At 42.6% G+C, this 15,251-nt stretch overlaps 2 protein-coding genes across 9 annotated transcripts in view; one reads left to right on the forward strand and one right to left on the reverse strand.

Moving 5' to 3' along the window:
* The window catches only part of KCTD18 (potassium channel tetramerization domain containing 18), a 77,575-nt gene that overhangs the window by 22,515 nt on the left and 39,809 nt on the right, over nucleotides 1–15,251 (reverse strand). The window lies entirely within an intron of this gene.
* SGO2 (shugoshin 2) overlaps nucleotides 1–15,251 on the forward strand; it is a 41,768-nt gene that overhangs the window by 1,808 nt on the left and 24,709 nt on the right. For 5 of the 8 annotated variants that reach the window (XR_014079975.1, XM_081581783.1, XM_081581786.1 and 2 more), the window contains exon 1: nucleotides 12,872–12,948. The exons of the other annotated variants lie outside the window; for them this stretch is intronic. The gene's annotated coding sequence lies outside the window, so the exon portion shown is untranslated. Of the gene's footprint in view, nucleotides 1–12,871; nucleotides 12,949–15,251 lie in introns of those variants that run through there. 8 annotated transcript variants of the gene reach the window in all.

Here is a 15,251-nt window from a genome sequence, read left to right on the forward strand (position 1 = left end):
GTGGACATACTGGCAATATGGGAACAGAACCTCAGGTGACAGTGGACAACTTGAAGGTTTGGAATTACTGGGAGGATAAAGGTAGACAGGGATGTGAACCGTGATGAGAACAGTCCTGTTCTATTAGTTCAAAGTTAAATCCAAAATCCAGATATTTAGCAGTATTGGATGGCCTCAGTAGTTATTGAGGTGACCCTCTGGCTGCTCCCAATTCTATGGTAAACAGAGTGAATGGGCAGGTCTTACAAGGAACCCAAGCATTAGGAAAGCCTTTGAGTGACTGCTCCCTCCACCAGCTCTCCCAGAAGTAAAGGACAGTGCTAGCTCTGATGCAGAGGAGCTTGAGGAGAAGGGAGATAGGAAGAGCCTGAGTCACAGACCTGATCAGACTCAAGACTACCCTCCTCTTCTGGCTCTTCCTGGAATGGGAAAGATAGGGACTTGTTATGTTTGAGAAGTAAATAACTTTATGTTCATCCTTCAGGAAAAGATTCCCAAACCATAAGCAACCCTCTTCCTCCAAGCCAGGACAAAGTATTGGAAAGAGAATGAGGGGTCTGGTTGCTCCTTTATTCGCAAAACCTGAGTGAATTGCATTGTTTTTCTTTAAAAAATTTCTAGTGCAGAGGGCATGTGCGTGTGTGCTAAGTCACTTCAGCTGTGTCCGACTCTGTGACCCTATGGACTGTAGCCTGCCAGGCTCCTTAGTCCATGGGATTCTCCAGGCAGGAATACTGTAGTGGGTTGCCATGCCCTCCTCCAGGGGATCTTCCTGATCCAGGGATCTAACCTGCATCTCTAAAGTCTCTTGCATTGGCAGGTGGGTTCTTTACCACTAGCTTCACCACACTTCTATCAAAATAATGCTAGGGGTAGAATTCCTGAGTAGCCAAGATAATAGCAGCCATTGCAACATGAATTTGAACTCATTGTCCATAAAACTGAATACAAAATAGATAACAAAACTGCACAAAACCCATATCATCTGCATAACTAAAAGAGAATGCCCAAACTTCAGATTATCTGGAAGTAGAAAAATAAACACCAAATCTTAGCAAGCTGTGTCCCATTCTCCTGCTGAAAACTTACACAGAAATAAGGGACAGTACAGAGAAAATGCATAGAGGAGAAGACTACTGTTGGAGTATGATTGGCCTAAGATAACCATAGAAAGGAGAAAGTCCACTTTTGTGCTAAGGTACTGGGAAAGAACCCTGGTAAATCAAAGCACTTGCATATGTTTTTAAAAAGTAAAGATGTACGTACTTCAAGGGAACAATGTGTAAAACCCTTGCTTCTGTAATAGAAGGTAAAAAAGGAATGGAGAGGCCCCTTTTGTATTTTTTTTAATTTATTTATTTTAATTGGAGGCTAATTACTTTACAATATTGTAGTGGTTTTGCCATACATTGACATGGATCCACCATGGGTGTACATGTGTTCCCCAACCTGAACCCCCCTCCCCATCCCATCCTTCTGGGTCATCCCAGTGCACCAGCCCTGAGCACCCTGTCTCATGCATAGAACCTGGACTGGCAATTCATTTCTCATATGATAATATACATGTTTCAATGCCATTCTCCCAATTCATCCCACCCTCGCCCTCTCCCACAAAGTCCAAAAGACTGTTCTATACATCTGTGTCTCTTATGCTGTCTCGCATATAGGGTTATCGTTACCATCTTTCTAAATTCCATATATATGCGTTAGTGTACTGTATTGGTGTTTTTCTTTCTGGCTTACTTCACTCCGTATAATAGGCTCCAGTTTCATCCACCTCATTAGAACTGATTCAAATATATTCTTTATAATGGCTGAGTAATATTCTTTATAATGGCTGAGTAATATTCCATTGTATATATGTACCAAAGCATTCTTATCCTTTCGTCTGCTGATGGACATCTAGGTTGCTTCCATGTCCTGGCTATTATAAACAGTGCTGTGATGAACATTGGGGTACACGTGTCTCTTTCAATTCTGGTTTCCTTGGTGTGTATGCCCAGTAGTGGGATTGCTGGGTCATATGGTAGTTCTATTTCCAGTTTTTTAAGGAATCTCCACGCTGTTCTCCATAGTGGCTGTACTAGTTTGCATTCCCACCAACAGTGTAAGAGGGTTCCCTTTTCTCCCCACCCTCTCCAGCATTTATTGTTGTAGACTTTTGGATAGCAGCCATTCTGACTGGTGTGAGATGGTACCTCATTGTGGTTTTGATTTGCATTTCTCTGATAATGAGTGATATTGAACATCTTTTCATGTGTTTATCAGCTATCTGTATGTCTTCTTTGGAGAAATGTTTGTTTAGTTCTTTGGCCCATTTTTTGATTGGGTCATTTTTTTTTCTGGAATTGAGCTGCAGCAGTTGCTTGTATATTTTTTAGATTAATTCTTTGTCAGTTGCTTCACTTGCTATTATTTTCTCCCATTCTTTTCACCTTGCTTATAGTTTCCTTTGTTGTGCAAAAGCTTTTAATTTTAATTAGGTCCCATTTGTTTATTTTTGCTTTTATTTCCAATATTCTTGGAGGTGGGTCATAGAGGATCCTGCTGTGATTTATGTCGGAGAGTGTTTTGCCTATGTTTCCCTCTAGGAGTTTTATAGTTTCTGGGCTTACGTTTAGATCTTTAATCCATTTTGAGTTTGTTTTTGTGTATGGTGTTAGAAAGTGTTCCAGTTTCATTCTTTTACAAGTGGTTGACCAGTTTTCCCAGCACCGCTTGTTAAAGAGATTGTCTTTTCTCCATTGTATATTCTTGGAGAGGCCCCTTTTAGAATCTGGTGAAGAAGAAAAGAAGCAAAAGGAAATTTTAGGGTCAAGTAAGAAAAAAAGAGATCCAAAGCTGTGAAAATATGCAATCATTAGCCCATAAGTCCATGGGCTTCCCTGGTGGCTCAGACCATAAAGAGTTCGCCTGCAATGCAGGAGACCTGGTTTTGATCCCTGGGTTGGGAAGATCCTCTGGAGAAGGAATGGCAACCCACTCCAATATTCTTGCCTGGAGAATTCCATGGACAGAGGAGCCTGGTGGGCTATAGTCCATGGAGTCTCAAAGAGTAGGACACGACTGAGCAACTAACACTTTCACTTAAGCCCATATCATTCACACACACGTGCATAGACACATATACACTTAAGAACCATCCAGTAAGAAAAACCTTTCAAAAATCTTTGAAATGAATAGATGAAAACAGACTAAATATACACAAAACTGTTACAAGAAGAAAACAGAAAACAAGACAACTTCAACTGATAAAAAGTGCTCCCTCCCCCCCAAAAAACTACGCCAAAGCAGAGAAGGAAAAAAAACTACAACAGAAACTCCAAAGAGAATTAAATATCCACCTTGAAATGATCTCCGGTGACCTCAGCCTGCAATGGCTTGGAGCACGACTTGGGTTCCCAGCCAGAGATTGAGGCTGGGTCATGGTGGTGAGAGCACCAAATCTTAGCCACTAGACCAGTGGTCAGTGACAAGGGCCCTGGTCCTTCAGCTTTGGAGAAAAGAATTCCCACAAAGATGGAAAGTAGTGAAACAAGTACACTATTTATTTGGAGGCAGAGTGTACAGTATGTGTGGATAGACACACAGGCGGACTCAGAGGGAGAGTTGCTGAGTCGTACCCTTATGGCATTTTAAGTTACTTTTATGGGGCATTTCTTCTGGGGTTTCTTTTGACTAATCATTTTTATTTGCCTTGTTCACAGTCCATGTTTAACATATCTCAGAATTCTCCCATGTGTGTGCACACATCTCTTAGCCAAAATGAATTCAACTGCAAAGGCCTGTGGGTAGAGCATCCCTTGACATCACTTCTCTTTGATTTCCAAGGGGCCTTTCTGTTCACCTGTGGTCAAGGAGGTCTCCTGACTTTGAGAATGAGAAATATGTGTTTTGTGAGTTTAAAAAATTATGTGTTGTCCTTTAACTGAGAAAAGTATTTCATATTTGCTTTAAGGGTGAATATAGCAAAGTTTTCCATAGCCAACTGTTATGATAAATATTTAGCTACTTATGGCTCCTGCCTTGGCTGAGAAAATTTTGATTTGATGACCCTATTTGTTTGAGTTTATTTACATTCATTGTCTGCATTTTTACTTCGGGAGAAATCTGCAGTCCACTGTATTTACCTTTTCCCTTTCAAATTCTACAGTGCTTTAGTCAGCTGACAACCCAGTTTGAAACCAGTGCTTTTTATATTTCTTTCTATAACTAACTGTATCTTAAGAGGTCCTAACTTTGTATAATGGTTGATTTGATAACAGCTGAGAGTTTTAGGCACAAACTATTTCCTTTTATTCTGTTAGAGAAACTGTTTACAGAGACAGGAAAGTTTTGGTTCTTGTTTAATGTCCCTGACTTTAGTTTTTACTAAATTAAAGCATCAAAATGTTTTAAATGTAGAGATGGCCTTTTAAGGAAGCAAATGTTTTAAATAAAATGATAGTTAATAGGCCTACTTTTGTATTAATTTGAAAGCTTACAAAGCTCTTTTGCTTTCATACTCATCTATGTCTACGACATCAGGCCTTTCATCTTTTCTTCCTGCTTCAGGGAAGAGGCAACCCTTCAGCTCATGGTGTAGCATCCATGGAAGTCTGCTTATCACGACCCACTTCTTTCCTGTGTCATCTATTCTCTCTTTCTACTGACCTTTCCTCCAGCCTATACAAAGAACACAAACCATCCCTCTACCCTGGGTACCCTGGAGCTATTGTCACTTCTCTTTTCATCCTCAAAGAATTGTTTGCTCTCTCATCTCTGCATCCTCTGTGCTGCATCCTTACTGTTAACCTCTGGGGCTGTTTGCACTCACATCTCCAGTTGCAGAAGACAAAGTGGCTGTGTCCTCTTTGAAATGAGCTCCTCCACGAGGCTTATGTGTCCTCCTCCTCCCCTTCACGGCCTTTCTTGTTGCCCTTTCATCTTTCCTCCCTGTGTTGATGCTCACCAGGGTTCTATCTTCTACCCTCCTTGTGTTTACACATACTCTTCCTCCTTAACTGACTCCAGTGATTTCTATAACTGTTAACTGCTGACTCCCAAATCCAGACATCTCTTCTAGGCTCCATGTTTTATACCTGTGTGTCTGCTGGACATTTCTACTTGGATAGTTAACCCAAAGGGACTTGAAAACAGCAGAATTTATTGTTTTCCACAACTGCTATTCCTTTGCATTTGCAATGAGGAGCAGAAGGGAGAAGGAGTATAGATAAGGAAGTGTGGGGACAGAGACCTCTTGAGATCCAGGGAAATGTCTGCGTGGAGAGAACACTGGAGATGTGGGCTTCAGGGCCCCCACGTTGTTGGACAGTACATGTGATTATAAGTCTATTAGTAAACTAGTGACCACAACAGCTGACTTTGCAAACCTTCCCCAAACCTCTAGTTTGTATGGTTTGGATCTGTCCGTGGGATTCTCCAGGTAAGGATACTGGAGTGGGTTGCCTTTTCCTTCTCCAGAGGATCTTCCCAACCCAGGGATCAAACCTGTGTCTCTTACATCTCCTGCGTTGGCAGGCAGGTTCTTTACTAGCGCCACCTGGGAAACCCCAATGTTAGTTGCTCAGTCATGTCTGACTCTTTGCGACCCCATGGACTGTAGCCTGCCAGGCTCCTCTGTCCATGGAGTTCTCCAAGCAAGAATACTGGAGTGAGTGGTCATTCCCTTCTCCAGGGGATCTTCCCAACCCAGAAATTGAATCCAGGTCTCCTGCACTGCAGGCAGATCCTTTACTGTCTGAGCCACTAGGGAAGCCTTTATTACTGGAAGTCTTGAATAAAGAAATGCTTGAACCTTTTTGGAGTTTCCTGTGGAGGCACAGTATAGAGGTTGGGAAGGAAACACTGCCCTCACCCCCTCCCTCTCTCTCAATGTAGTGCAGCATGTGGGTTAGTGAGGTGTAGCTGAAAGAGGTGCAGTGAGAGCTACTGCTAGAGGCTATGCAGCTGGACAAATGGTAGTCCAACATAACCCCTGAGTAGTTTGTCCTTCCTCAGGGAAGCCTCCTTCCCTGTATACACATACCCAGATCAGAAAAAAGAATGCTTGGTATTCCTATTCCATATTCCCTGTCCTTCCCTGGGTTTCCCTGGTGGTTCAGACAGTAAAGAATCCTCCTGCAATCCAGGATACCTAGGTTCAATCCCTGGGTTGGGAAGATCCCCTAGAGAAGGGAACATCTACCCACTCCAGTAATCTGGCCTGGAGAATTCCATGGACAGAGGAGCCTAGTAGGCCACCGTCCATGGGATCTCAAATACTCAGACATGACTGAGCGACTTTCACTCGCTTACTCTGTTCTTGCCTAAATCAAAGAAATAGTTTAAAATCACCTCCAGCCTCTATTTATGGAAATGTACCCATTCACCTCTACCTCTAGGATAATGCCAAAAGGGACTCCCAAAAAATGTATACTGAAGAGAAAGGAAGCTGGCAAGCATGTGGCCTGGTGAAATTCACATCATGGACATCATCCTTTGAAACCGAAGTGGCAGATGACGTCAGTTCTGCTCTTTCAGAAAGAGGCTTAGGCCAGACTTCCTGGGTTTAAATTCCGGCTGCACTACTGACTAAACTTTACAGAAGTTACTTATATATTCTGTGCCTCAGTTTCCTCAACCATAAAAAGGAAATAATAATAACTACACATGGGATCATTATGAGAATTTAAAAGGCATATAAAGGGCTTGACATACGGCTTAAGAAATGGTAAGCACTTGATAAATGTTATCTGCTGCTGTTGTAATTATTACCTGTCCCTCACCTGGCACAGCAGGAAGTCTTTTCATTAGTGAGGATAGAAATATTGATTGTAGTAAGGTAGTATCAAATATTGAAACAAACTTTTGTCACGCTTTTGGCTGCCCAGCTCAAAATGCCCTTCCTAAGTCTAGGTGGGAGGCAGAGATGGCCTATCACTAAAAACCTGACAGTGCCAGATACAGGCTGCATATTCAGGACTCCCTTGCAGGTAGCGTTTGTAGCCTGAGATCCAAGCTGGACCAATCAGGTACACTCAACCCAAGCCTAGCAACAGGAGCTAGTGAAGCCAAGTGGCGGCTGTAGGGAGCACTGCAATCCAGTATGCCCACTTTTCTCAGTGGTAGTGGAAGCAATGGTCCCAACAGCAGCATGCAAGGCCACAGCTGGCCATGCAGGATCAGTAGCATCCTCACAGGCTGTGACTGTGGGTGAGTCTTGTCTGCTGCCAAGAGCCCTTGTCCCTGCCTATTTTCCAAGCTTGTAGCTGTATCCTCTCCAGAAATGCCTTAAATAACCCAGTGTCCTTTACTGCTTCTATCAGCTTAGGTTAGTTTTTCAACCTGCCAGACTGATAAAGATTATCAGATCAGATAGCTTAATAAAATGCACATACATTATTTCTACCTTTATTGGCTTATTGATTTGCAGTGTGCTCCTGTTCAGGGACTGTTTTTCTTGGATGATTTGTGTTTTAGTAATCCTGAGATGTTTAAGAGGATTGTTCATTGTTGTTGTTTGGTAGGAAGCTTTCCTCTTCTCCCTTTCCCTCTGTCTTCTTTTTTGGTGTGTGGGGGGTGGAGGGCAGGGGAAGGTTTCAGTACAATCAAATTCTAATGGACTGGAATCTACTCTTAGGAAGAGAAAATCAGGCAATTAATGAGTATGAAAATTGAAATAGAGGGAGAGAAGCAAAATCAGTACCCTCTGCAGAAGAGTATCACAACACAACTGTGAGCTCATTTAACTGGTTTATTTTATGGATAGGAACTTGCAACAAAGAACCCAAAGGTAATGTGTATTCAAGATACAACTAACTGTATCTTCACACTCCTAGTCCAGGGCTTATGGTTCTACCTACTTGTCTCCATCCAAGAGACAAATGACCTAAAAGCAAGGTGAAAGTGAAAGTGTTAGTTGTAAATCATGTCTGACTCTTTGCGACCCCATGGACTATACTCTCCATGGAATTCTCCAGGCAAGAATACTGGAATGGGTTCTATTTCCTTCTCCAGAGGATCTTCCCAACCAAGGGAGCAAACCTGGATCTCCCACATTACAGGCAGATTCTTTACTGTCTGAGCCACTGGGGAACCCCCTAAAACAAGCTGAGATCAGGTTAAATTCAGCCCTTTCAATTACACTTTTTGACTTTATGGTTGTGTATGATAAGAATTTGGGCTTCCCAGATGGTACTAGTAAAGAACTTGCCTGCCAATGCAGGAGATGGGATGTGGATTCAATCCCTGGGTCAGGAAGATGCCCTGGAGGAGGGCATGGCAACCCACTCCAGTATTCTTGCCTGGAGAATCCATTGGACAGAGGAGCTTGGCAGGCTACAGTCCATAGGGTCACAAAGAGTTGGACACAACTGAAGTGATTTAGCATGCACACACGTAAGAAGTTACATTTTCAAGAGCATTTTATAGTTTACAAAGTGTTTGGTTCATTATGTTCTCTGAACTCTGAAATAAGGTACATATAACATATTAAGCTTTTAATGTGTCAAGCATTTTGGACTCTTTTGTTGACCGTGAGGGCTACTCCATTTCTTCTAAGGGATTCTTCCCCACAGTGGTAAATATAATGGTCATCTGAATGAAACTCACCGATTCTAGTCCATTTTAGTTCACTTATTCCTAAAATGTCATTGTTCATTCTTGCCATCTCCTGACTGACCACTTCCAGTTACCCTGATTCATGAACCTAACACTCCACGTTCCTATGCAATATTGTTCTTTTTAGCAATGGACTTTACTTCCATCACCAGTCACATCTACAACTGGGTGGTGTTTTTGCTTTGGCTCTGTCTCTTCATTCTTTCTGGAGTTACTTCTCCACTCTTCTCCAGTAGCATACTGGGTACTTTCTGACCTGGGGAGTTCATCTTTCAGTGTCATATCTTTTTGCCTTTTCATACTGTTCATGGGGTTCTCAAGGCAAGAATACTGAAGTGGTTTGCCATTGCCTTCTCCAGTGGACTATGTTTTGTCAGAACTCTCCACCATGACTTATTTATCTTGGGTGGCCCTACATGACATGGCTCATAGTTTCATTGAGTTAGACAAAACTGTGATCCATATGATCAGTTTGGTTAGTTTTCTGTGATTGTGGTTTTCATTCTGTCTGCCCTCTGATGGATAAGTATAAGAAGCTTGTGGAAGCTTCCTGATGGGAGGGACTGGTTGTGAGGGAATCTGGATCTTATTCTGATGGTTGGGGCCATGGGCAGGGGAATTTGGGTCTTGTTCTGATGGGCGGGGTCACAGAATGATCTCTGTTCCTTTCTAAGGCAAACCATTCAGTATCATGGTAATCCAAGTCTATGCCCCAATCACTAATGCTGAAGAAGCTAATGGTTCTGTGATGACCTACAAGACATTCTAGAACTAATACCCAAAAAAGATGTCCTTTTAATCATAGGGGACTGGAATGCAAAAAAGGAAGTCAAGAAACACCTGGAGTAACAGGCAGATTTGGCCTTGGAGTACAAAATGAAGCAGGGTAAAGGCTAACAGAGTTTTGCCATGAGAACGCACTGGTCATAACAAGCACCCTATTCAAACAACACAAGAGAAGACTCTACACATGGACATCACCAGATGGTCAATTCTGAAATTATATTGATTATATTCTTTGCAGCAAATCATATTGATTATATTCTTTGCAGCCAAAGATGGAGAAGCTCTATACAGTCAGCAAAAACAAGACCGGGAGCAGATTGTGGCTCAGATCATGAACTCCTTATTGCCAATTCAGACTTAAATTGAAGAAAGTAGGGAACACCACTAGACCATTCAGGTATGACCTAAATCAAATCCCTTACGATTATACAGTGGAAGTGACAAATCAATTCAAGGGATTAGATCTGATAGAGTGCCTGAAGAACTATTGATGGAGGTTCGTGACACTGTACAGGAGGCGGTGATCAAAACCATCCTTAAGAAATAGAAATGCAAAAAGGCAAAATAGTTATCTGAGGAGGCCTTACAAATAGCTGAGAAAAGAAGAGACGTGAAAGGCAAAGGAGAAAAGAAAGATATACCCATCTGAATGCAGAGTTCCAAAGAATGTCAAGGAGAGATAAGATAGCCTTCCTAAGTGATCAATGCAAAGAAATAGAAGAAAACAATAGAATGGGAAAGACTAGGGATCTCTTCAAGAAAATCAGAGATACCAAGGGAACATTTCATGCAAAGTTGGGCACAATAAAGGACAGAAATGGTATGGGCCTAACAGAAGCAGAAGATACTAAGAAGAGGTGACAAGAATACACAGAAGAACTATACAGAAGTCATCTTAATGACCCAGATAACCACGATGGTTTGATCACTCACCTAGAGCCAGACATCCTGGAGTATGAAATCAAGTGGGCCTTAGGAAGCATCACTACGAACAAAGCTAGTGGAAGCGATGGAATTCCAGCTGAGTTATTTCAAATCTTAAAAGATGATGCTGTGAAAGTGCTGCACGAAATATGCCAGCAAATTTGGAAAACTCAGCAGTGGCCACATGACTGGAAAAGGTCAGTTTTTATTCCAACCCCAAAGAAAGGCAATGCTAAAGAATGCTCAAACTACCACAAAATTGCACTCATCTCACAGGCTAGCAAAGTAATGCTCACAATTCTCTAAGCCAGGCTTCAACAGTACTTCATCTGAGAACTTTCAGATGATCAAGCTGGATTTAGAAAAGGCAGAGGAACCAGAGATCAAATTGCCAATATCTGTTAGATCATCAAAACAAGAGAGTTCCAGAAAAACATCTATTTCTGCTTTATTGACCACACCAAAGCCTTTGACTGTGTGGATCACAACAGGCTGTGGAAAATTCTGAAAGAGATGTTCCCAGACCACCTTACCTGTCTCCTGAGAAATGTGGGTGCAGATCAAGAAGCAACAGTTAGAACTGCACATGGAACAATAGACTGGTTCAAATTGGGAAAGGAGTACATTAAGGCTGTATATTGTCACCCTGCTTATTTAACTTATATGCAAAGTACATCATGCTAAATGCCAGACTATGAAGCACAAGCTGGAATCTAGATTGCATGGAGAAGTATCAATAACATCAGATATGCAGATGACACCACCCTTATAGCAGAAAGCGAAGTGGAACTGAAGAGCCTCTTGATGAAAGTGAAAGAGGAGAGGGAAAAAGCTGGCTTAGTTCAAAAAGGTAAGATCATGGCATCTGGTCACATCACTTCATGGCAAATATGTGAGGAAACAATAGAAACACTGAGAGACTTTATTTTCTTGGCCTCCAAAATCACTGCAGATGGTGACTGCAGCCATGAAATCAAAAGACGCTTGCTCCTTGAAAGAAAAGCTATGACCAACCTAGACAGCATATTAAAAGCAGAGACATTACTTTACCAACAAAGATCCGTCTAGTCAAAGCTATGGTTTTTCCAGTAGTCATGTATGGATGTGAGAGTAGGATTGAAGAATTGATGCTTTCGAACTGTGGTGCTGGAGAAGACTCTTGAGAGTCCCTTGGACAGCAAGGAGATCAAACCAGTCGATCCTAAAGGAAATCCGTCCTGAATATTCATTGGAAGGACTGATGCTGAAGCTTCCATTCTTTGGCCACCTAATGAGAAGATCTGACTCATTGGAAAAGACCCTAATGCTGGGAAAGATTGAAGGCAGGAAGAGAAGAGGACAACAGAGGATGAGATGGTTGGATGGCGTGAATTTGAGAAAGCTCTGGGAGTTGGTGATGGACAAGGAACCCTGGCATGCTGCAGTCCATTGGGTCACAAAGAGTAGGACATGACTGAGTGACTGAATTGAACTGACTTGACTGTGTCAAGCTGAGTACACAAGACATAATGCTAGTTAACGTCTAGATATGCAGAGATTTCTATAATCAATTTCATTTTAAACCACTATTATTGGAGTTTTCACTATAGTATACACTGTAATTTTAGCAGGTGGCCAATCAGTAAATACTTTTCTGCTTACAGAAGACTCAGCTAGATATCTTTGGAGACTGAGCTTGAAATATATTAAAGATCTAATTCAAAACCATTTGCATCATTTATCTAGATTCTATAAGGTAAAATGAAAAGTTGTGAGTCTCAAATGTTTCCAGATGAACAAAATATTGACATGGCTATGAAGTTGACTACATCACTGTATAATTAACTAGTAAGACCTAGATTTAACCAACTATTTTCATTTGCAAACTAATACAATCCAAAGTTTTATTCTCTGTATAGTTTTTCCAGATTACGAAAGTCACTTGTGAAAGGAAACTAAGGTAATTCACCTGGAACATAAAGTGAATAATACATATTCCTGTGTCGTTGTGAATAACGGAAAATGCCATTCTTGTATATTTAGCTAAAACAAACCGTTAGTATAAGACCTAAGTATTAATGAGATCAAACATTTCAAATTTCTTTGCCTCATTACCCTCGAAAAGTTAAAAGAAAAAATGGAGAGGGCTTTTAAGTGGAAACTAAGTAACCCTGCTGGCGTCATACTGCAAAGATGCAGAAGAACTGATAAAATGTGGGCAGGCAGTTTTACAGTAGCGTCAGAAACATCGAAAACTTTCTAACAGGCTTCAGGTGGCTGCCAAGCCTTTTAAACATCTGACTGAAAAATGTAGTTTTGTCAAAGGGGAGTTTCCTTTTTCTTAAACTCATTAGGAGACAGCGTAACAGTACCAGCTCAACTGCTGCTGCTGCTGCTAAGTCGCTTCAGTCGTGTCCGACTCTGTGCGACCCCATTGCAGCCACGCTGGGTGGGCCCTGGCTTGCCTGGCCACGCCCCCTCTAGGTCCCACCCCTTTCACGTCCCACTTCCTGGTAACCAAGCTGCTTTGCGCCTCCTTCTCAGGACCTGATTGGCTGGTGCGGCGAACGCTAACGGTTACGGAGTTTAAACCCAAGCCCTGGCCGCAGACGCCGGGCTCCGGGAGCTGGGTGCTGGTTCACCGACCCTGAAAAAGCGGTAAGTCAGTAACCTGTGACATTTGGTGTGGGTCCCCCCGTCTGGCGGTATCCATGCCTTTCCCGAGCGAAACCACTGTGCGCAGCCTTCCGAGGTCTCTGTTCAGCCGAGCCGCCCGCGGCCCACGGCCCCCGGCCCCGCCCACTCCGGTCTCCGGATCCGCGACTTCAGCTCCTTGTCCGAGGGGCTTCTAGGAAAAGGCGCTGGGTCGGATCTGAGTTGCTGCCTGTTGTCCTGGGGATTTGAGCGTTCGGTTCTGTGAGGAGGCGAGCCGCCAGGCCAGCTCCTGGCAGGAAGGGATTTCTGTCCTTATGACTATTCTACTGCTTTTAGAACAATATCTGGTTCACTGTGAGCTCTCAGTAAATAGGCTGAATGACTGTTAAGAGACTGCTTACCCAAGTTCTCGGAGGAGCCCTCTCCCCTTGAGCACTGGTTTAGAAGGGAGGCTGACTGAAGGCGAAGGGGTGATAGAAGACTGGGAAGAGCTTAGAACTTGAACTAGATAGGCTCTTGACGTACAGGTAGGATTTCGGTAGGCAGTAGAGACGGTGATTTTTCTACATGAGGGATTCAACTCAGGAGAATTGGGTGTGGAACCGAGTAGCTCTGCTTTAAAGATAGCCGAGATGCTAGCCAGAGTAATAATACATAGGTAATGGTAGTGAGTGCTGTGTGCTATATCCAATACTAGGCACTGTATAGGCTTTGGCTCATTAAGTGCCTACAGTGAGATGCCCTTATTTATATTTTTTTTAATAATGGTCTAAATCTGGAAATTGAGACTTGTAGATGCTAGGATCACATAGCTATGAAATATTAGAACTGGGGTGCTAAATGTCAGAACTGGAAACCGTCTAGCCACTATTTATAATACAGTCGGTGCTCCATCCTGGTTCTGAATCTGCCTATTCAACCAACTGAACAGGGATGGAAAAAATTGGGGAAAATTCCAGAAAGCTCCTAAAAGCAAAGTTTGATTTTGCCAATTGCTGAGCAACTATTTCAGTTCAGTTCTGTCGCTCAGTGGTTTCCGACTCTTTGCGACCCCATGGAGTGCAGCACACCAGGCTTCACTATCCATCACCAACTCCCAGAGCTTGCTCAAACTCATGTCTGTCTAGTCGGTGAGGCCATCCAACCATTTCATCCTCTGTAGTCCACTTCTCCTCCTGACTTCAGTCTTTCCCAGCATCAGGGTCTTTTCCCAGGAGTCAGTTCTTTGCATCAGGAGGCCAAAGTATTGGATCTTCAGCTTCAGCATCAGTCCTTCCAATGAATATTAAGGACTGATTTCCTTTAGGATTGACTGGTTTGATCGCCTTGCAGTCCAAGGGACTTTTTCAACACCACAGTTCAAAAGCATCAATTCTTTGGCGCTCAGCTTTCTTTTATAGTCCAGCTCTCACATCCATACATGACTACTGGAAAAACCATAGCTTTGACTAGACGGACATTTGTCAGCAAAGTAACGTCTCTGCTTTTTAATATGCTGTCTAGATTGGTCATAGCTTTTCTTCCAAGGAGCAAGTGTCTTTTAATTTCATGGCTTCAGTCACCATCTGCAGTGATTTTGGAGCCCCAAAATAGTCTCTCACTGTTTCCCCATCTATTTGCCATGAAGTGATGGGATCGGATGCCATGACCTTAGTTTTTTGAATGTTGAGCTTTAAGCCAACTTTTTCCCTCTCCTCTTTCACTTTCATCAAGAGGCTCTTTAGTTCTTCTTCGCTTTCTGCCATAAGGAGGGTGTTATCTGCATAGTTGAGGTTATTGATATTTCTCCAGGCAATCCTGATTCCAGCTTGTGCTTCATCCAGCCCAGCATTTGTCTTGATGTACTCTGCATAGAAGTTAAATAAGCAGGATGACAATATACAGCCTTGACATACTCCTTTCCCAATTTGGAACCAGTCTGTTGTTCCATGTCCCATTCTAACTGTTGCTTCTTAACCTGCATACACGTCTCAGGAGGCAGGTAAGGTGGTCTGGTATTCCCATCTCTTTCAGAATTTTCCACAATCTGTTGTTATCCACACAGTCAAAGGCTTTGGTGTGGTCAATAAAGCAGAAATAGATGTTTTTCTGGAACTCTCTTGCTTTTTTGATGATCCAACAGATGTTGGCAATTTGATCTCTGGTTCCTCTGCCTTTTCTAAATCCAGCTTGAACATCTGAAAGTTCTCGGATGAAGTACTGTTGAAGCCCGGCTTGGAGAATTGTGAGCATTACTTTGCTAGCCTGTGAGATGAGTGCAATTGTGTGGTAGTTTGAGCATTCTTCAGCATTGCCTTTCTTTGGGG

Source organism: Giraffa tippelskirchi, chromosome 3 (genome assembly GCF_054371585.1).
Source record: "Giraffa tippelskirchi isolate mGirTip1 chromosome 3, T2T-mGirTip1v1.2.pri, whole genome shotgun sequence".
Taxonomy (NCBI): domain Eukaryota; kingdom Metazoa; phylum Chordata; class Mammalia; order Artiodactyla; family Giraffidae; genus Giraffa; species Giraffa tippelskirchi.